Raw genomic sequence first — 20,889 nt, 5'->3', positions numbered from 1 at the left:
AGCAGTGTGTGCAGTCTGAACACACATACACATTATCCGGGGATCCTAAACATCAAACATCACCACGGATGTTTGGGATTTCAACACTTTTCTTCTTTCTGCTTCTGAAAAACGTAATTTTCCTAGAAAGAGTAACCATTGGGGGGAAAAAAAGGTTCTGTTTTTAAAAGGAGAGACTCCTGCCTTTTCTTGCCCCTATTTCCCTTTGAAGCTCCAGCTCGACTAAAAAGGCATTCACGTTTGAACCTTCTAGGCTGCCCGAGGGAGAAGGCTGACCAACTATTTCAGCCGCATTTCACAGAACCGAGCCTTGGACGGGGAAATCTACATAGACTCGGACATTCCTCAGCGCGCCCCGCAACCGCGTACACCCTCACCTGGGACTGGGGTATAGCTCGTTCTGGGAGCCGGCAGGAGGGCGCGCGCCGGGGCCGGCAGGGCAGCCACACCTCCCGCGGGCGCCCAGCGCGCTGCCTCCCCTTGCTCTGCGGGCCTTCCCGGAGGTCCCCCACCCACACCACGCCACCCAGTCTCCCGGGAAGTCACGTTCAGCCATCGGAGCTGGCCTGAAGCTTCTAGGAGGAAAAGGGAGGTTGAGGTCGCGAGAGCCGTGACACGGACCCAGAGGCGAGGCCCCCTAGGCCACTGCCTGCCACGCAGGGAAGTGATTTCCCCTTCGAGTGAATCAGCTTTGTCATCTGTCAGAGTACGTGTGGCTTTGGAATGACTGCACAGGTCCCCTTTCTTTGTGAAAGAGGATGAGGTGCCCAGATGATCCCGGGAGCGCTGCAAAGAGAAGAGACTATATCTATCGTTACTGAGCTGCCTGGGTCCATTGTAAACCCGGTCTTATTTCACCCTCCAACGACCCTTTAGGATAGGTGTGGGTGAACCCAATATACAGATGGAAAGGCGAGACACAGCCAGGTCTGCAGAATCCTTTCCAACCTTTCCGCCTTTCGACACGCACGGGAAAAAAATTTTTTTTTTTTTTTTTGTACAGCACCCTTGGGCAAATGAGTGATGACCAGCATGAAGCAAATGTCCCCACAGCCCCAGGCGGAGAGATGGCGGCTCACCTGGCCCACGGAAATGGAGGCAATAAAGTGGCAGAGCCAAAAGAAATAAGACAGACCTGGATTTGATACGCGCGCGGCTCGACGCTTTGTCTGACTTATTCGAGCAAGCGACTTAACCTTTTGGGGCCAGTTTCCCAACCTAGATGTGGAGCTAATAATAGTCCGGACGTCACGAGGACTGTGACGCGAGGAATGACCGAACCCAGCGACCGCTTAGCAACCCCGGCTTGCAACGCCTGCCAAGCGTCCGTTCCCCGCGCCACGCGGGGTCCCTGACCTCTCGGCGCGTGGGGCCGAGCAGTTCCCCGGGAGCGGAAGGGCGGCGCTGGGCCGCGGCCGCGGGGCGGAGGCTGGAAGGAGGCAGCCGGCGGCGGCGCGGCAGGGTGGAGGCGAGGGGGCTTCCAGGTTTCCGCGCAGCCTTCTGCGAAGTCGGCCCAGCTGCGTCACCCGGCGACAGTGCGCGGCCGGCGGCGGGGGCGGGGGCGCGGCGCGGCTGGAAGCCCCGCGGCTCTTACGGAAAGCGCGCGCCTCTGCCGCGAAGCCCGGGTGGCCGGGAGTTCCCGGCCGCCGGCCGCGTGGCGAGTCTGCGTCCTGCCGCTGGCCGCTGGCCGCGTGCGAGCCTGGGCGCGCTTCCCGCCCGCTGCCCCCCTCCGGGAGGGGCGGGAAACGCTGGGGTGCGGGTCCGACATCCAGCCAGCGCACGATGCCCCCGTACCTCCCCGCCCCCGGCCCTGGGAGGGACGTGACTTGGGGCCCGCGGAAACCCCGTGGCCTGGCTGGGTGGTTGCCTCTTGCGCGGCCGGAGGCTGACGTTCCACTCCCCAGGTTTTGGTTTTTGTTTGAAGGCCCTATGAAAGCCTCCCGGTTTCTTCCCACACCTCAACGCTTGGTCGCCTCGCCCCATTACATAATCCCTGTCGTGGAGTTGCCGCGTGACTCGGTTAGACGCCAAGAATGTTTCCGAGGTTTCCCCAGCCCAGAAACTGAGCGGTTGGCTGTCCCGACGTGACCGCAGGCGCCCTTCACTATTGGATTTCGGCGGGGGACCGGGTTCCCCTTTAAAATGTGGAGGGACACGTGTCCCTTCCAAAGGAAAACTGACTAGTCCGAAAACTGACTCAGCTCTCCAGCGGCGCCGAGCGAGCGACTTGCGACTGACGCGTTTCTTTTCCCGTGGATATTTTCAGACCACAAAAACGTGTTTCGACCTGGCGGGGGCGAATTCAGTATCCAGTTTTAAAGGAGGAAGGGGAATGATGCTTAAAGGCATCGGAGACACAGTCTAGAGCTCTCCAAGATCACAGGGTTATTATAACACTGATTGCACGACGTATAGGTAAGTAAGTAGCGAATGAATGAATTCTTGGAGCACGGTTTGAAAGGCTGTCCATACACTAAAGGTCTGATTTTCAGAGGAGGAAACCTAGCGGTGAAGTGACTTGCCCAAGGCCACCCAACTAATTAACGTGGAAGGCAGGAATAGGAGCTATGACACGTTTCAACTGTAAAGACTTGTAATTATGAGGTGGTGTACTTTTTCCTCTCTATGAAAATAAAATGCCTTCTCCGGTAAGCTCTGTCAAGCCTTGATCCACTCTCTCTCCCTAGCCATCCAAATAAGCAAAAATGAAACAAAACACGCCTTCTTCTCCCCAAATCAAATATACGTATATAAAAGGCTAAATACAGTAGGGACAATGCAAGGTATTAGCAAGACATTTTAGCTTTTATTCCCATAAGTTAATAGTGATTCTTCATCACCCAAAATATGCATGTGCACACACGCAATGCAGCAAAAACAAAAACAAAACTGTGCTTCTCCAATATGTGGGAAGATACAGCCTTCCCACTAACTTTACTTTTGGAAGTGTGGTATTTGAGATTCTCTGCATAGAAACTGACTTATGTGTGACTGTCAGGGTTGCTCTAAATCTGGTCAGTTATTTTACTCAGGCTTGGAATAGATTTGTTGCTCGCTTTCATAATAGACAAACTGCAATCTGTGAGAACACGAGAGACTTTGTTGACAGTCTGGCATATGGCTGGACAGCTTGTTGTCTTTGAAGCTTCAAGGCTGACCAACTAAACCAAATGTCTAATTTAAAGTCCAGAGTTGCCAAATAAGTAGATGTGAAGATCAAAGGAATCAAAATGGTAAGTGATAATTATGAGTTAAACTTAATTCTTTTGTGGGTTGTCAGTAATGGTTTCCACACAACGATGATTACATACATGATGTTATAATAATACAAATTCAAGTTTTCATCCAGAAGATGCTGGGTTTTCCAGGAGTGGACAGAATTGCATATCACATTATGAAATGTTTCATTTAAAGGTCAGCCAGATGTACTCTGACATGGGCAATCCTCTTTAACTCTTAATCTTCTCTAGCTTAGTCTACATCTGGTATCTTGAAAGTGGGCATGAATACTAATTTCTAGATATTTTTTAAATTCTAGGCAGCTAGGAAAATACATATTAATTCTGTTTCATATAATCTGATACAAAGATCCTGAATCAAAGCATCACCTCCTATATTTTTCGCACATAGTGACTTATAGTTTGCCATTACATCAGGCAATTGAAACTGAACTCTAGAAACACAAGTTGCTGGCCCCTGTAATTGTCCTGCATTGCAACTTGAGAAAAAGCAACTGATGAAAATCCATCTTTTTCCAAGTCAGATTTTAAGAATAACAACGTATTTGGATGCACAAGATCTTTTCAAAAATTATATTACATATTTCATTCAGTACCATTACATAATTGGTGTTGAAACATTTTTGCAAAGAAAATATCTCAGAACAATTTCAACTATTGTCATTAATTTAGAACGATGATATTTTAGCTAAAAGATGATAATTATCAATATCATGGTAGGACTTTTGGGAATTGTTATTAGAGAAATATTTCTGTAATATTTCATTAGAGAAAATATGTATTTCTCCATCTTATAGAGGAGAAATTGAGGCCTATTGATCGACATATGGAGTTTCTGGCAGAGCCAAAAATGAAGCTGAGGATGCTGATTTGCCCTGTTTTACAAAATCATCATCATAACCCTTATTTCATGAGTATCTGCTTTTGTGTAAGACATAGGGCTTGGAACTGGGGATATGAAAAGGTATAAGGAGCTGTCAGAGATTTTATAACCTAATTGGTAATGTAGGTCAGAGCTTCTCAAGCTTTAAAATCCATATGAATGGACCTGGAGTCTTGTTAAAATTCAGATTCTGATTCATTCTGGGATGAAGCTTGAGATTTTCCTTTGCTGCTAACATGCTCCCAGGGGATGCCAAGTATGCTGGTCCATAGACCACACTTTGAGTAGCAAAGTGTAGGACATACACGTTTAAGTGGAAAGATAATTAACAGCCTAGCAACCTGAAATCTTTGGAACACAGAGAAACAAACAAACAAAACTGATAAAAGCTTCTGCGCATCTGAAGTGGTTGTTACAAAGCTCATGAGCTTTACTTCTGGAGATTTTCCTCAGGCACTCAGAGCATACGTACTATTATCTTACAAAACAGTAACATATTCTTGTCTCTGGGTGCACAGCAGACTATATATGCTTTAATAACCTAAAGAAATAATGGGGCAAGGAGAAAAGAAGGGACAAAAGTGACAGGAGCAAGAAATAACATCAAAAGAAGAAACAGAGACACCATTAAAAGTTGAAAGTATTTAAAAGCATGACTGTCAAGATATTAATAGTTCTTAAGAACATCACTGAAAGTGTGATATTCTAGAGTGGGTGACTGGATTCAGGGTCAGGAAGTTTTTGTTTGTTTGTTTTTGCATGGGCAAGCACTGGGAATTGAACCTGGGTCTCTGGTATGGCAGGTGAGAACTCTGCCTGCTGAGCCACCGTGGCCCACCCTGGGTCAGGAAGTTTTGAATCAAGTTCTGGCCTGCCACTTAGCAGCTATAATCTCTTTAGGCAGTTATGCAACCTATTTTAGCTTCAGCTTCCCTATGAGGAAAAAAAAAGAGAGTTTACACCGCCAATCTCTCTGGCTTGAATGATTAAATGCATTAAGATAATATATAAAAGTGCTTGACATATGTGTTGAAGAAAGCACAAAGCTTCATGGTGTATTTTAGGGTTAGAAACTATCAGAAGCAATTTCAGTAAAACCAATGTAGGAACAAATAATTCCAAACTTACACAAACTATTTGAGAGAATAGAAAAAGGAGGTACCCTCTGGAACTCATTTTATGAGGCTATTAAAACCTAGATATCATAACCTAACAGGCCTATATACTCATTAGCAAAAATGCATTACCAAGTTTGGTTTATCTCAGGAATGGAGGTTGGTTTAACATTAGGAAGGCAGTTAAGGTAATTCACGATGCTAACAGATTAAAGGAGAAAAATCAAAACTCATTCAATAATTTCAGGGGAAAAAAGTCTACAGCAATTATTATACTTAATAGTGAGAGTGTGAAAACATTCCATTTGAGATAAGCAAGATAGGGTTGGCTGATATGACCACTCATTCCATGTTATAAAGGACTTCCTACCCAGAGATTAAAGGGACACACACACACACACACACTCACATACAGTAAAGGACAGAGCAAAACTGCCATTTGGAAATTATGTGATTGTATCTGTAGAAAATTCAACAGAACCTATAGACAAATGAGAAGACTTCATGGATTTTTAGTGAGCTTGCAGGATACAATACAAAATCAATATTGTAGTAGGCAGAATGATGCCCCACCAAAGATACCCATGCCCCAGTTCCCAGAACCTGTGAATATGTTGCTTTACATGGCAAAAGGGACTTTGCAGATGTGTGTTAAGGACCTGAGATGGGAAGATTATACAGGTGGGTCTAATGTAATCACAAGGGTCCTTAAAAATGAAAGAGGGAGGCAGAAGACTCAGAATGAGGAATATGAAAAGAACTCAACTTGCTGTTGCTGACTTTGAAAATGGAGAAAGAGAGCCATGATCCAAGGAATGTGGGTAGCTTCTGGAAGTTGGAAAAGGCAAGGAAATGGATTCTCCCCTTGAGCCTTCAAAAGGGAATGCAGCCCTGCCAACATTTTGATTTTAGCCCACTGAGACCCATTTCAGACTCCTGCTTATCAGAACTATAAGATAATAAATTTGTATTGTTTTAAGCTGCTAAATTTGTGCTAATTCATTATAGCAGCCATAGAAACCTAATACAATTTCAAAACAATTGAGTTCTAAATACCAGCTTACACACACAGAAAGTTAAGATAATATGACATTTGACGTGGCATCAAAATTTATAAAAATCCACAAGAATAAATCTGACAAAGATAGTCAATAAAATTATAAAACTTATTGAAACATTTTGAAGAGGGTCTGTATAAATGGGGAGATATACTATGTTCATGGATTGGAAGGCTTACCATTGTAATATGTGAATTCTCCCCAAATTTATGGATTCAATCACAATCCCAATCAAAATCCCAATAGGATTTTATTTTTAGTGTTACTTAACAACTTGATTCTAACATTTATATAGAAGTGTAAAGGACCAAAAATAGCCAAAACATTCTTGAAGAAGATAAATAAGTTAGAGCACTTGCTATACCAAATTTAAAATTTATAAATTCATACTAAGATAATATTGTATTGGTGCAGATGTAGAAAAATAGATGAATGGATTTGAGGAGAGAGCTCAGACTTAGATCCACAAAAATACAAAGGAGTGACTGCAGAATAAACGACAAAGAAATGCACTTTCTTTCCTTCCTTGGGTTGATAGGGCATTCACATTTACAAAAATGAAATTGGATCCCTACTTCTACCAAACACAGAAATCATTTTCAAGTGAATTAAAAATCTAATGTAAAAGACAAATTGTAAAGATTTTTAGAAAATAATGTAGGAGAAAATTTTCATGACCTTGGGATAAGGAAAGTTTTCTTAAATAAGAAGCAAAAGCACAAACCATAAAAGAAAATTCTGATAAACTGAACTATGATTAAAACATTTTTTCATCTAAAAGCTTCATAAAATACCTGGCATCAACTGGGAGAAAATACCTATTAGCAACACTTTAGGTTGTAAAAGACTAGTATCAAAAAACATACAAAGAATGCTTCTGAATCAATAACAGAGAAATACCAGAGAGGAAAGAATGGGCAAAAGGCTAAAATAGGTACAGTCAGTTCTCCTTGTTCGCAGTTCTGTTCTATAAAGTCCCCGCAAGTGCTGAATTGGCAGGTATGGAACCTTCGCTCTTAAGGGAAATATAAGTTAGGCTCCTGCAAGACTCTAGTCACAACATTTTCATCAGTCAGTCAATATATAACTTTGGGGCCACGGTGGCTCAGCAGGCAAGAATGCTTGCCTGCCATGCCAGAGGACCTGGGTTCGCTTCCCGGTGCCTGCCCATGTAAAAAAAAAAAAAAATATATATATATATATATATATATATATATGTATATATAAAAACTTTGTTTTATGTGTGTTTCTTTTAAAAGACACCTTATTTAATACATATTGTTGGTTCATTAACAATGAACTCATGGCCAGCTGAGCTATAACTCATACCCAAATGAGGCATATCTAACATGGTTTCTCCTTAAGGCGTATCGCAGCCTTCTTGTGCTTAGGAACACTAGAAGGCCCTTTGGAATTATGTTTGGGGGTCATTTTAAACAGCAAAACCACCCACAAAAAGTAAAAAAAAAAAAAAAAAAAAAAGTGAAAAAAGATGGCAGAAAATGACCCCAAATGATTACTTGTGTACTGTATGGAAGCTGAAAAAAAAGACCACAGAAAAACAAAATGGAGCATTGCCTCGTTCCACCCCAGCTGGGAATGTATGAATGGTGGCTCGAATTCTTCGCTGTGCCACACACGTCTGTGCATGTCCATCGCAGCACTGCAAGTATTGATTTTGGGGTCACAGATAAATTGTAGGAAGGAGGCAACATTCACAAACCAAGAATCTGTAAATAATGAAGATCTACTACTTCTCTAAAGAGGAAACTCAAATGGTCATTAAACATGTGTAAAGAGACTTAAACTTATGAACAAGAAGGGAAATTCAAAGTAAAATCATGCCGAAGTATTTTCACATATCCACTAGATTGATAAAAATCATAGTCTGAGAATTCCAAATGTTGGAAATGCCGCAGAACAATGGAAACTCTTATCTGCTGTAAGAGTGTGAATTTGTATAAATACTTAGAAAAACAATTTTCCATTAACTAGTAAGAATGAGTGCATGTACATATCCTATAACTCAGCAGTTTTGCTCCCAGTTCTATACCCTAGAGAAACTCTTGCATAAGGAAACATTAACAGGAATGTTCATAGCAGCATTGTTTATAATAATGAAAAGCTGGTAGCAATTCAAATGTCCATCAAGAGTAGAACAAATAATTAACCATATATATATATATATATATATATATATATATATATATAGGAATATTATACAGCAATGAAAACAATGAACCAACTGCTATACACATCGATAGTAGATCCAAACACGATGTTGAAAAAAGAAAGTCAAGGAAGAAAACCTGCAAAATGACTCGATTTATAAGAGCTTCAAAATAGACGAAACTAAACATTTTGTTTAGGGATGCACACAGGTGATAAAGGTAAAGAAAACTAAGGTTGTGATTATCCCAAAAGCAGGACAATGATGACCTCAGGGGTGTGGGGAGGGGTGAGCAATCGAGGAGGCCCATGCAAGAAACTCCTGCAAAAGCAGACCATGTTCTGTATTGTAGACTTTGGGAGGTTACACCGAGTGCTCACTCTGTGTTTATTCTTGAAAATATACATTTATGTCTTATACATTCTTCTGTGAGTACTGTCCATTTTAAAAACACATCAATTTAAAAACAGAACAAATGAAATTACACTGGGGGCTTTGCAGTTGGAAACAAGGGACCTAGCTCTAAACCAAACCACACAGAATAAGATCATTGTAAGCTTAGCAGTAAATATCGTTTACGAATTGTCATAGTCTGACAACAGCCACACCCGTTTTAGGCCATCCACAGACCCATTTCACCAACTTTGTTGTCTATACTAACATCGAGGTAAACAATGAATAGCAGCTTTGTAGCAAAAGAGATGGTCTCTCCTTACACTAGAATGAGGAAACAACAGAGAAAATACATTTCTTATGACAGAGAGTTGAGTTTAGTAAAATTAAATCTTATTTGGTGACTTAATTGATGGATCATTTAAGCCTCTGTGAGTAGTTCATGAAGTCATAATCTTTGCTTCCCCATCTGCATAGACTAAGTCTGTGTGGTTTGCTTGTAGTTCTTCTTTAATTAAAAGTTTCTGTTCTTATAGGAGGATTCAAGTTTGTCTTTCTCAAACAGGGGGCTTATTTTATTCCATTTCAATAGCGGGCACTCATTACAAGTTAATTGACTCCGCAGACTCACTGAATTATGCTTTGTGCATAAAATGTTTGATCTTCATAATGTTTACTTTGAATCATCAAGAAATGATTACACTAAATTACACTCAGTAAGCTAGGGACTTTTTTTTTTTGTCATCTGCCTTAGTGAGCTCCATCCAAGATGATTAAATGTTAAAAAAAGAAGAAATATTGATCTTTAACTTCCTTATTTAGAATCTCTCTTTGAACACTAATGTTGACTAAACATGGTTTTGAAACAAAGTGGCTAAAATCAGTGGTTTAAATTCTGAGCAAATGCTGCAGATGTAGGCAGGGGGCTGGGGTGGTCAAGGAAACCTTTCACCTTAGCTCAGACTTGAAAAAGAAACAATGGAAGCTATTCTTTTAAATAAAAATGGGAAAACCAGCTTAAGTAAGTCTACTCTCTGAAAGAATCCAAGGTAATAGTATAGCTAGTTCTCGGGAAGGGAGGAGATCTATGTGTAATATTGGGAAAACATCTACCTCCTGCCTGTTCTCTGTAGGTCTAGCTCATTCTTCTCTCTCAGTCTACCAGCTTTGGTTCCATTTCTGGCCCCATGAATCAGATGCCCACCTCGCAGCCTCCATGCTGACACAGATCTGCCCACCTGGAGAGAGGCTGACCCTCACTCTTGGTCCCAATTCCAAGTTCCCAGGGGAGAGACTGCAATGAGGAAAGTTGGGATCTGGTAGCAACTCCTGGTCCGAACAGTAGTGATCAGGGTAAGAGGGTAGGAAGCTAGGAAACCACACCTATGGGATGGACTGACCACCCAGTGGCCACCCACTAAAGAAGAGACAAGAGAAGGGAGCAGGAAGGCCTTTAGCCTGCAAAGAGAAGAGCCAGGCATAGGCCTGAAGGCAGAATGGTGTATGGTGTGTTCCAGTAACATGGCATAGGATAATTGGTATCTAAATGTAAGTACTAGGAGATGAAATTGGAGAAATAAATTGAGACCAACATTGGAGAAATTCCTGCATGTCACCCTAAAAGGTTTACATATTCTGCAGACTTTGTCATCAGAGCTATATACATTCAATGAATATAACATGCCTTTAAAACATCTATATTTTTATATATATTCATAAAATCTTTGATGATTAGGAAGTCTGTTTAAAGGCCATATTTATAAGAATGCTTATTTCACAATTGTTTATAATAATAAAAATTTGGAAACATCTAAATGTCCATCAATAGAAGAATGGTTCAAGAATCTATGGTATATCCATCCTACAGAATTTTATACAGTCATTAAAAGGGATGATGTAATGCTATATTCACTAACATGAAAAGATCTGTTAAATTAAGTGAAAAAAGGCAAAGTAGGTGGTAGAATGATACTACAGCATGATTTTATTTTATGTCAAATTGTACCTTAAATATGGAACTTTTAAATAGGTAGAAGAGTTCTGACAATATACGTGGACCTGTTAAAGTGGTTTCCTCTGAGGAAGGAAGTGGGATTGATGAGTGGGTGGGGGTGGAGGTGAACAGTCACATTCACATTTTACTACTTATTTACATGCTTAAAAATAAAGAGTACCAACATATCAAACAGTCAATAACAAAGAAAGCTAATTCAATTTTTAACAAGACACAGATAAGGACATGCATGTGAAATTAGAATAATAATTAAAAGACTATAATACCTTCTATTTCTCAAGCAGCTTGCAGTTTACAACTGTCATGATAACTAATACTTTATGTGCTCCAGATACTTTTTAAGCCTTTTACATTTGTTAAGTCATTTAATCCCCACAAGCACCCTATGATGTAGTACTGTTATTTTCCCACAATACCCATGAGGAAACTGAGGCATGGAATGGCTTCTGGCCCATGGTCACATAGCCAGTAAGTGACAGAGTTGGGATTGAATGAGGCATTCTGACTCTTGAGTCTCAGCTCTTGGTTATTTTTGCTAAACTATTGCTTATATAAGAGCATTTTCCTATGCATTGACTTGAGTACTCAAGCATCTATTGTACCCCATGTTACAGGGGAGAAAATTAGGTCCTCATTCTCTGTGTTTTATGACCAACTGTTTTCTGCTAGACTTTGAGCTCCATCAGGCAAGACATCTGGCTTTTGTTGCTGTTATGACCCAGTTTAGCATTCTGGCACATAGGAAGTCAGCAATAAATGACTCCGAACGCTTCGGCGATTTGAAATGTCAAAATCTTTTTACATTCCCTTTAAAAGATGGAGCCTAATTCCCCTCCCCTGGGTTATGGGCTGGGCTTAGTGACTTGCTTCTAAAGAATAGAATGAAAAAAAAAGTGACAGTGTGTGACTTCAGAGCCTGGGTTCTAAACGGCACAGTGGTTTCCTGCTTGCTTGCTCTCTCTCTTTTTCTCACTTTCTTTCTCAGATCACTCCCTCTGAGGGAAGCCAGTGACCATATCATGAGGAGAGGCCCACAGTGTAAGAACCTGAGGCCCTCAGCCAACGACCAACAGGGAAATGAGGACTCATGTTAATAGCTGTGTGACTGGACTTAGAAGTTGATCCACCAACTTCAGTCAAGTCTTCAAATGAGTGCAGCCCCAGCTCTCATCTCCACTGTAATCTCCTGAAAGACCCTGAGCCAGAATCACCCAGCTAAACTGCTTCCAAAGTCATGACCCACAGAAACTGAGAAACAATAACATTGTTTTAAGCCACTACTTTTGGGGGTAATTTGTTACACAGCAACAGATTAATACAAATGATTTTGATTTAAAAATAACATATACAATGTAGAATGGAATGATCAAAATAGGAATGTTTGTGCTTGGTATTTAAAAAAATAAAAATAACATATACATAGGTATATATGTGTAATATGGATCTTTATGGATCATAATGTGCTTTTCTCTTTTGCATTTTCATGCATATGATGTTTTCTTTATATGGCCGTGTCATGGTTAGGGACAGGTGTCAACTTGACCAAGTTGTGGTACCTGTTCATCTGATTGGGCAAGCGCTGGCCTGTCTGTTGCAATGAGGACATTTCATAGGATTAGGTCATGATCACATCAGCTACATCCACAGCTGATTCCATTTGTAATCAGCCAAGGGGGAGTGTCTTCTGCAATTAGTGATGCTAAATGCAATCATGGGAAGCCTTTTAAGGAGGACTCAGAGGAGACAGGTTCCATTCCTGCTTTGGCTGGTGAGCCTCTCCTGTGGGGTTCATCCGGGCCATCCGTCGGAGTCGTCGGCTTCGCAGCTTGCCCTGTGGATTTTGGACTCTGCGTTCCTGCGGTCACGTGAGACACTTTCATAAATTTTATATTTGCAAGTGTTCCCTGTTGATTCTGTTTCTCTAGAGAACCCTAACTAATACAGGCCGTAAGTATCCATTTGCCCAAGGGTGGTATATGGAAGGTGGGATAAGGATTGGTAAAGCAGAAATTAAAAGAGGGAGTGTTAAAATCAGCTTCTGACATCTGAAACAGGATATTTGATCAAGATAGTTATTCAGAAGGTCATAAAAAATATGAAAGCAAAACAATTTTCCACTTTCCTTTTACTACTATTGACATATCAAGGAATAAACATGAGATGAGATATTAGAATTTCTTCCATAGTATGGGGAAATGACTTTATCCACTGATGCTGATTAGACCATTGGGCTAGCTGTCCGAGGACGGAACAAAGGGCTAATGCTGAGGAAATGAAATGTTTGCGTTTCTTCCTGTTCCAATGGATTGTGAGAAGAGGGGAAATGGACTTTAGAAGGCCAGGCAGAGAGACATTCTCTCGATCCCAGGAACAAGTCCCAGAAAGGGAGATGTGTTAGATTAGTTGTGGGAATGGCTGAGGCCAGAAGGGCTTCGCCCCACTTCCCACTTGGGATTCCAAAAAAAAAAATCACTTTCAGGTTGAACCAGCAGCACAGTGGAGTAGTCCCAAAAGAGGAAAGAGAGTATAGCAGCATAATCAGGCAAAAAGAGGGCCAAAGTTGAGACCTATGTGGAGTGGAAGGGATTCAGAATTTCCTACAACATCCTGGAGGACACAGAACGCAGCTCATTTGAGAGGTAAGAGATCTGTCATGGAGAGGTTAAGGTGACTCCACACCAGAAGCTGAGATGACATAGCTGGACAGAGGATGTAGCAGAGTTTCAGAGAAGTCTGTGGTACCAAAGAGAACTGTGGTTGGCCCGAGTGAACCAAGGCATACTGCCAGGTCCTGACCGAGTGGGGAAAAACAGCCATCCCATGAAATACCCCAGCTACAGACTTAAGCAACAGATACCCCAGAAAGTAAGAAATGGCATCCATGATACCTTAGTGGTCACTAGTCCAGGGAGCCCAATTCAGGGACCAGTAAAATGTGGAATTCAAAGGACTACCTTGTCCCCAACTCTCCACCCATAGGTATCTGCTAAACAGTACAATGGGGAAACAAGTTCATCCTTGAAAATTTGTAGTCACAAGCTGAACTTTTGCAGATGGCAGCAATCAAATTTATCAATTTTTTATGTTTTTTTTTTTTGTATTTAAGAACTCTTTCCAATGCTAGTGGTAAATGAAAGCGAGGGGTAAGGGGTATGGTATGTATAGTCTCCTTTTTCTCTATTATCATTTTATTTCTTTTTCTGTTGTCTTTTTATTTCTTTTTCTAAATTGATGCAAATGTACTAAGAAATGATGAATATGCAACTATGTGATGATATTAAGAATTACTGATTGTATATGTAGAATGGAATGATATCTTAATGTTTTGCTTGTTAATTTTTTTTAATTAATAAAAAAAGTTTAAAAAAAAAGAACTCTTTCCAGATTCCTAGGCAATAAAAATATTTTTCCTTATTTTCTTCCTAAGCTTTATAGTTTTGTCTTTTTTTTTCCATGAAAACACATTATTTCTGTTACCATGTGTTTTAGTTTGAAAGTTGCTGGAATGCAATATACCAGAAAAAGAGAATTTAATAAGTTGAAAGTTTATAGTTCTAATACTGGGAAAATGTCCAAATTAAAGCAAGGCTATAGAAATGTCTAATCTAAGGCATCCAGGGAAAGATACCCTGGTTCAAAAAGGCCAATGACATTTAGGGTTTCTCTCTCAACTGGAAAGGCACATGGCAAATATGGCGGCATCTGCTAGCTTGTTTCATGAAGCTCCCCCAGGGGTGTTTTCCTTCTTTATCTCCAAAGGTCTCTGGCTGTGTTGGCTCTTGTGGCTCTTTCCAAAATGGTTCCCTCTTAAAAGGCTCCAGTAAGCTACCCCATCTTGAATGGGTGGAGACATACCTCCATGGAAACCATCTCATCAAGTTACCGCCCACAATTGGGTAGGTCACATCTCCATAGATAATCAAAAAGCTCCCACCCATTCAATATTGAATGAAGATTAAAGGACATGGCTTTTCTGGGGTACGCCACAGATTCAAACCAGCACTCCATGGAATGGGTTTATTATTGTTATTTTAAATAAATATAATTTTTTTTCTATTTTAATTTCTAGTGCAGCAAATATTGACAGATATAACCCACATAAATAAAAAAATAAAAATAAAATAATTTTTAAGAGTGTGAAGATGTCCTGAGACCAAAAATGAGATGAATCACTGTCCTAGAGAAACTCTTGCATTGTGCACTAGAGCTAAGCACAAGAATCTTTTCTTAGCAACACAGAAACGGAAAACAAATCAAATTCATGAACAGTAGGATGGATAAAGTGTTGAATATTCTTAGAGTGGAGCAGCACACAGCGAAAGTGAATGAAGCACACTCTGACGACGTGGATGCCCAACGACATGGATGAATCTAACACAATAGCGAGCAAAAGAAGCAAGATACCAAAGACTATGAGTCCATTTATCTAACTTCTCTAACAGGCAAAATGACACCATGAAGTTAAGAGATGCTTACATAGTTGGTAGAAGGCACATTAGTTGGTAAGATACAGAAAAGCAATATGATTATCATAAATGTTAGAAAAAAGAACAAAAAAGGTCAGAATAAAGAAAACACACACAAATAATACCCCTTAGCAGGGGAGAGAGAACAGTGCTTGCGCTCCTGGACACCAGCAATATTGTGCCTATTTTTTATTAAAAAACTCATTTGATCTTACAATTACCCTTTGAGGTAGCTGTGAAAAATCCATCTGCATTAGTCAAGTTCACCAGAAAAGAAATGGTATTTTATTTGTACAGTACAAATTTGGTAATTTGAGGAAGGTTTAAGAAACAGACTCTTTACAAAGGTATGGACAGAGGATAAGGAACCCATAAATAATAAGACTATGTCCTAATATTAGTAACTTGGGATACCATCACCAACCCTAGACTGGAGGGCACAGGGGGCCATTACTTGCATCCGGAGATAGAGCGTGGACAGAGCCACTTGACAGGAGCTGTGACCTCTAGCAGAGGGAAGTAGCTGCTCCATAGCATGGTGACTTTAAAGAAGGGACCTATACCCTGACCGTACTCCTGTCCCTTCCTTCCTCTGGTCCTGAGTCTGTGCTCCCTGCTGCAGACCCACCTGGAAGCCAGAAAGCAAGAGAACCTGTGGCTGCAGTTCCTGTAGCTCAGCCGCCCAGGGAACGGGGCAGAATGGAGACGGGTGGAGAGAAGATCTGGAGTGATGGGACGTTGGTCATATGCCCACGTGACCCGAAAATGTCAGCCACTCCAGTGTCTTTCTTTTAAAGTAGCAGAGCTGGAAGAGAGGGGGAAATGACTAAGCAACATAAAACATAGCTGGTGCAATCCGTACTTCTGTGACTGGTCACAAAGCCTGAACTGCTACTCGAGGCTCCTTCTCTCCCCCATTTCAGTGCTTCGACTGGATGTGGTTCTTAACCTGTCCCCTTGTACCACGCTGCAGGAGGAAAGATGCTCTTGCCTGCTTTTCCAAAGCAGATTTGGAGAGACCCAAACCCGACGTCCTGCCTGTGGGATCTGAGGCATTGCTAATCTTGTCTTTATTGGGCTGCTGCACATTTCCATTGACTTTCCTCTGGGCTAAGGAGTGCTAAGAGGTTTTCCATGGAATCCCTGAGTCCTAAACATAGTTCTCCCCTGCCCCAAATCCACCAGGTAAGAGCAACCCAATTTATGCTAATAAGGATCTATTGCCCCTTCTCCACCTATTGTTCAGCCTGAGCAACTGCTCATGGGGGAAGTTTTAACTTTTCACTGGAATGATGTCTATTATGTTTCCTATTTTTCAGAGAAGGAAACTGAAGCCAGCAGAATTTGAGGGATTTACCCGAGATTGCACAGTTATTACAAGAGCACAGCTTAGAAGTCAACCTCCTTACTCAGACTAATTCGTTTCCACCACCCTGGAGGAGTACATCTGTGTCTTATCACTGTATCAGGTGGACCTGGGAAACAGCAGTAGCATAAACAGCAGTCGGCTGTGATAAAGGTGACTCAGAGGAGGGAGAAGCACACGGTAGCAGATGTTTTTTAAAACATTAAGGCACCATAGGGAATAATAAGACATTTGTCATCCTGCTGTCTCATTGTGCCAAGCTACAGGAATGACGATGTCTTTTGCCCTGTGCTTTTCCACAGCAGAGCCTTTCCAAAACAACTCAGCATGTTGTTTTGGACTGCTTGAGTGCATTTTAATGTTTGTTAATGAATTTCCTTGGTTTTGGAAAATAATACAATTTTCCTTTTGTAATGACTCTTCTTTATTCCCCCAAAGGAGCTCATATGGCTTTTGTTGCTCACAGAGAAGTCCAAACTAGTGAAGCAATAAGGGCTCTTTCTAACCAGGGAAGTACCATCTAAATTGATTTCCCAGTGACCCCTTCGGGATTGCAGGGATAATGCTAGAGAAGTGTGTGGGTGACTCTGCATTTTAGGTTTCCATTGCCTTTCTGAGGCCCATTAAATTCATCAGTAAGTGGTAAGTGTTGAGGCTGGGAGGTGAGAGTGAAGTAAAAAAACAAAAAAGAATTGAAGAAACGAGAGTGAGTTAATCAGAGTTGAAGTTCGGTGTATAAGAGTTGGTGGCTCCTCATCTACTTTCCTGGTGAGTTGCTGATGGCATCACTGCTCTAGCCCTTTTGTTAACCCTTTCATTTCTGGAATTTTAAAAGCCACCTACTCTATTGAGCTGAGTGCTGTGGAATGAAGAATTTTGCCACAATATTTTGTAAGAAAGGAATGGAGGTTGGAAGTTCATGGTGCATAAATATATTCCATTATAATACAAGGGAAGGAGACTTGAACAGGCTGATTGCCTTAGTCAATAGTGGGTTGAGGCCCTTTGCTACAAAGGCAGAGAAGAACCAGTGTCCTAACTTAGTGCTGTGCTGAAACAGTCATTGGGGAAATTAATAAGCCATTTTATTTAGGACATATTATATCTTATATAAAAGGAGAAAGAAATCACAGGGAAATTCAATTCATTCTTCAGTTGCTGAGGAAAGATATTTTTGAGATAGAAGAGTTTTTCCCACCTATCAGATCATGTAGGTTCAGTGGCTGCTTTCTTTTCTCACCAGAAGTGAGAAAGCAGTCAATATTTTAAAATAGTATTCATTAGTTATTTTTAAAAAATCTTTGATGTAATAGCATATATAACACGCAATTTCCTGTCTGAACTATTTTCATTTGTACGGTTCAGTGCTATTAATACATCACCAATATTGTGCTACCTTAACCACCATCCATTTTAAAAACATTTTCATCACCCCAAATAGAAACTCTGCAACCATTAAGCAATAATTCTCTATTCTCCACACCCCAATCTGCTCCAGCGCATGGTAACGTGTAATCTATTTCCTCTCTCTCTGATTTTGCTTATTCTAGGTAGTTCAGATAAGTGAATTGATTCAATATTTGTCTTTTTGTGTCTGGTTTATTTCACTCAACATAATGCAAGATATATCAGAATTTCATTCCTTTGTATGGGTGACTGGTAGTCCATTGCATGTAAATATCACATTTTGTTTATCCATTCATCTGCTGATGGATATTGGGATGCTTCCATCTTTTGGCTATTGTGAATAATGCTACTATGAACATTGGTGTACACATAGCTATCTTGGGTCCCTGTTTTCAATTACTTTTGGTATATACCTAGAAGTGGCATTGCTGGATCATGTGATAATTCTATGCTTAACTTTCTAAGGAACCACCAAACTGTTTTCCACAGGTGCTGCATGATTTTACATTCTCATCAGCAATGCACAAGGGTTCCAATTTCTCCATATCCTCACCAGTGTTTGTTCTTTTCTTTCTTTTTAAAGTAATACCCATCCTAGTGGGTGTGAAGTTGTATCTCATTGTGGTTTTGATGTGTGATTCCTTAATGGCTAATTATATTGAGCATCTTACAATTGCTTATTGGCCATTTGTATAACTTCTTTGGGGAAGTATCTATTCCAGTCCTTTCCCTATGTTTTAATTGGATTGTTTTCTTTTTGTTGTTGAGATGTAGGATTTCTTTATATATTCTGGATATTAAACCCTTAACAGATATGTGGTTTCCAAATTTGTCTCCCATTGTGCAGGTTTTTTTACATTCATGATAATGTCTTCTTACATTCATGATAAAGTTCCTTAATGCACAAAAGTTTTTCATTTTGATGAGGTCCCTTTTATCTATTTTTTTAAATCTTGTTGCTCATGCTTTTGTGTAAAGTCTAAGAAATTATTGCCTAACACAAGGTCTTTATGATACTTCCTGTGTTTTCTTTTTGGTATTTTATAGTTTTGGTTCTCATATTTAGGTGTTTGATCCATTTTTATTTAATTTTTGTATGTGGTGTGAGGTAGGGATCCAAACTCATTCTTTTGCATATGGATATCCAGTTTTCCCAGCACCATTTCTGGAAGAAATTATTCTTTCCCCAGTGAGCGAGGATGGGCTGAATATAACATATTTGTGGGTGACTAAGAGAAGTAATATAGCATTGTGTTTTGAAGAAAGTAGGGTAGTATAGATAGAGTGGGGTCAGGCTGGGCTAGATGGCAAGGGATCAGGTTGAAAACAACAAAAAAGAAATGTGACTTGATGTGGGAGGGTAAAAGGAGACTCCATAAATTTTGTAAATTGAATGATCAGGACAGACATAATAAAAGCTTATCACACTAAGCTGTTCATTTTTCCTATGTGATTTTATTTTATAAAAACAATTCACAAGGAAATGACTCTGGTGCCAAATGGAAGATAGAGCATCAGATCCAAAAAAGTAGCCATTAATTTAATGGAAAACTCACCTAAAGTCAAACACTAATCTAGATGTTGGAAAAGTACTTTGAGGTAACTTGAGTCCATATAAGCTTTCGTGCTGTGTTTTTTAAAGGAAATGAGGATTTTGGCATCTGGCAAAGGTATTTGTCACTAAAAAATTTAATCATGCCAATCAGACAAATAGATTACTTTGCATACACCATAAAACACCGGAAGAAATGTACCCATTTTATTTCTAATGGTATTTTTTTCACCATCTCATTAAAAACTCTCTAAGTAATAGTCCATAGTCATAGGAGGGCAAAGGTCATAAAGGCAGAGGAGTTTAGTTATCAGATTCTTATTCAGTGATCTGAAATACAATATTCAGAAATTCTAGTCAGATAGTGGTTGATGCTGAACTCTTTTGATATAGACCTGGATCACTGGCTCCAAGGCAAGTCAAAGCCATGTGCAGGCCCAAGTTATAAGGCAACAGAGAAGCAGGAGTAGGCAGAGGAGATAAATCTTAAGGACTCAAGAGAATGGGAGTACTTGACAATTTACCAGTTTCTATGTATGTGTTACATACTTCATATCTTATGATTGCCCTACGTGCTTATCAACAAAACCTCTTTTATTTATGCTCCTTGAATGAGCTATATAATTTGCAACCATATGAGCTAATTATTTTAACAAAGTATTTCAAAAGAAAAGAGAAGTTTTGCATACAAAAATATTTATAAATATTCCTCTTTATTATAATGAAGCACTGGAAAGAACTGGGCTGTCCAATGACAAAGGAATAATGAATTGCACTATCATGATAAAAGGCATATAAAAAATCCACAGCTAACATCATCCTCAATGGTGAAAGACTGAAAGCTTTCCCTCTAGGATCTGGAACAGAACAAGGATGCCCACTATCACCATTGTTATTTAATATTGTGCTGGAATTTCTAGCTAGAGCAATTAGGCAAGAAAAAGAAATAAAAGGCATCCAAAATGGAAAGGAAACCTTTCGTTGTTCACAGATGAAATTATCTCCTATTTAGAAAGTCCAGAAAAATCTACAACAAAGCTACTAGATCTAATAAACAAGTTCAGAAAAATGGTGGGATACAAGATCAACATACAAAAATCTGTAGTGTGTCTATACACTAGTAAGGAGCAATCTGAGGAGGAAATCAAGAAAAATTCCATTTACAATAGAAACTAAAAGAATAAAAAATCTAGGAATAAATTTAACCAAGGATATAAGGGACTTGA

At 40.2% G+C, this 20,889-nt stretch overlaps 1 protein-coding gene and 1 long non-coding RNA gene across 3 annotated transcripts in view; one reads left to right on the top strand and one right to left on the bottom strand.

Annotated features, from left to right (window-relative positions):
* Positions 1 to 20,889, bottom strand: part of JAK1 (Janus kinase 1) — a 229,322-nt gene that overhangs the window by 148,485 nt on the left and 59,948 nt on the right. The window lies entirely within an intron of this gene.
* Positions 438 to 7,367, top strand: LOC143650199 (uncharacterized). Of its 2 annotated transcripts, XR_013159436.1 has the most exons (4): positions 438 to 706; positions 1,004 to 1,507; positions 2,267 to 2,415; positions 2,493 to 7,367. It is a non-coding gene; the product is annotated as an uncharacterized LOC143650199 (long non-coding RNA). The 2 variants fall into 2 exon arrangements; XR_013159435.1 differs by lacking the exons at positions 438 to 706; positions 1,004 to 1,507 and adding an exon at positions 1,713 to 2,019.

The sequence above is a fragment of the Tamandua tetradactyla genome, chromosome 11 (genome assembly GCF_023851605.1).
Source record: "Tamandua tetradactyla isolate mTamTet1 chromosome 11, mTamTet1.pri, whole genome shotgun sequence".
In the NCBI taxonomy this organism is placed as follows: Eukaryota; Metazoa; Chordata; class Mammalia; order Pilosa; family Myrmecophagidae; genus Tamandua; species Tamandua tetradactyla.
Note: the sequence above shows the minus strand (reverse complement) of the source record. Positions and strands in the feature narration are given on the sequence as shown.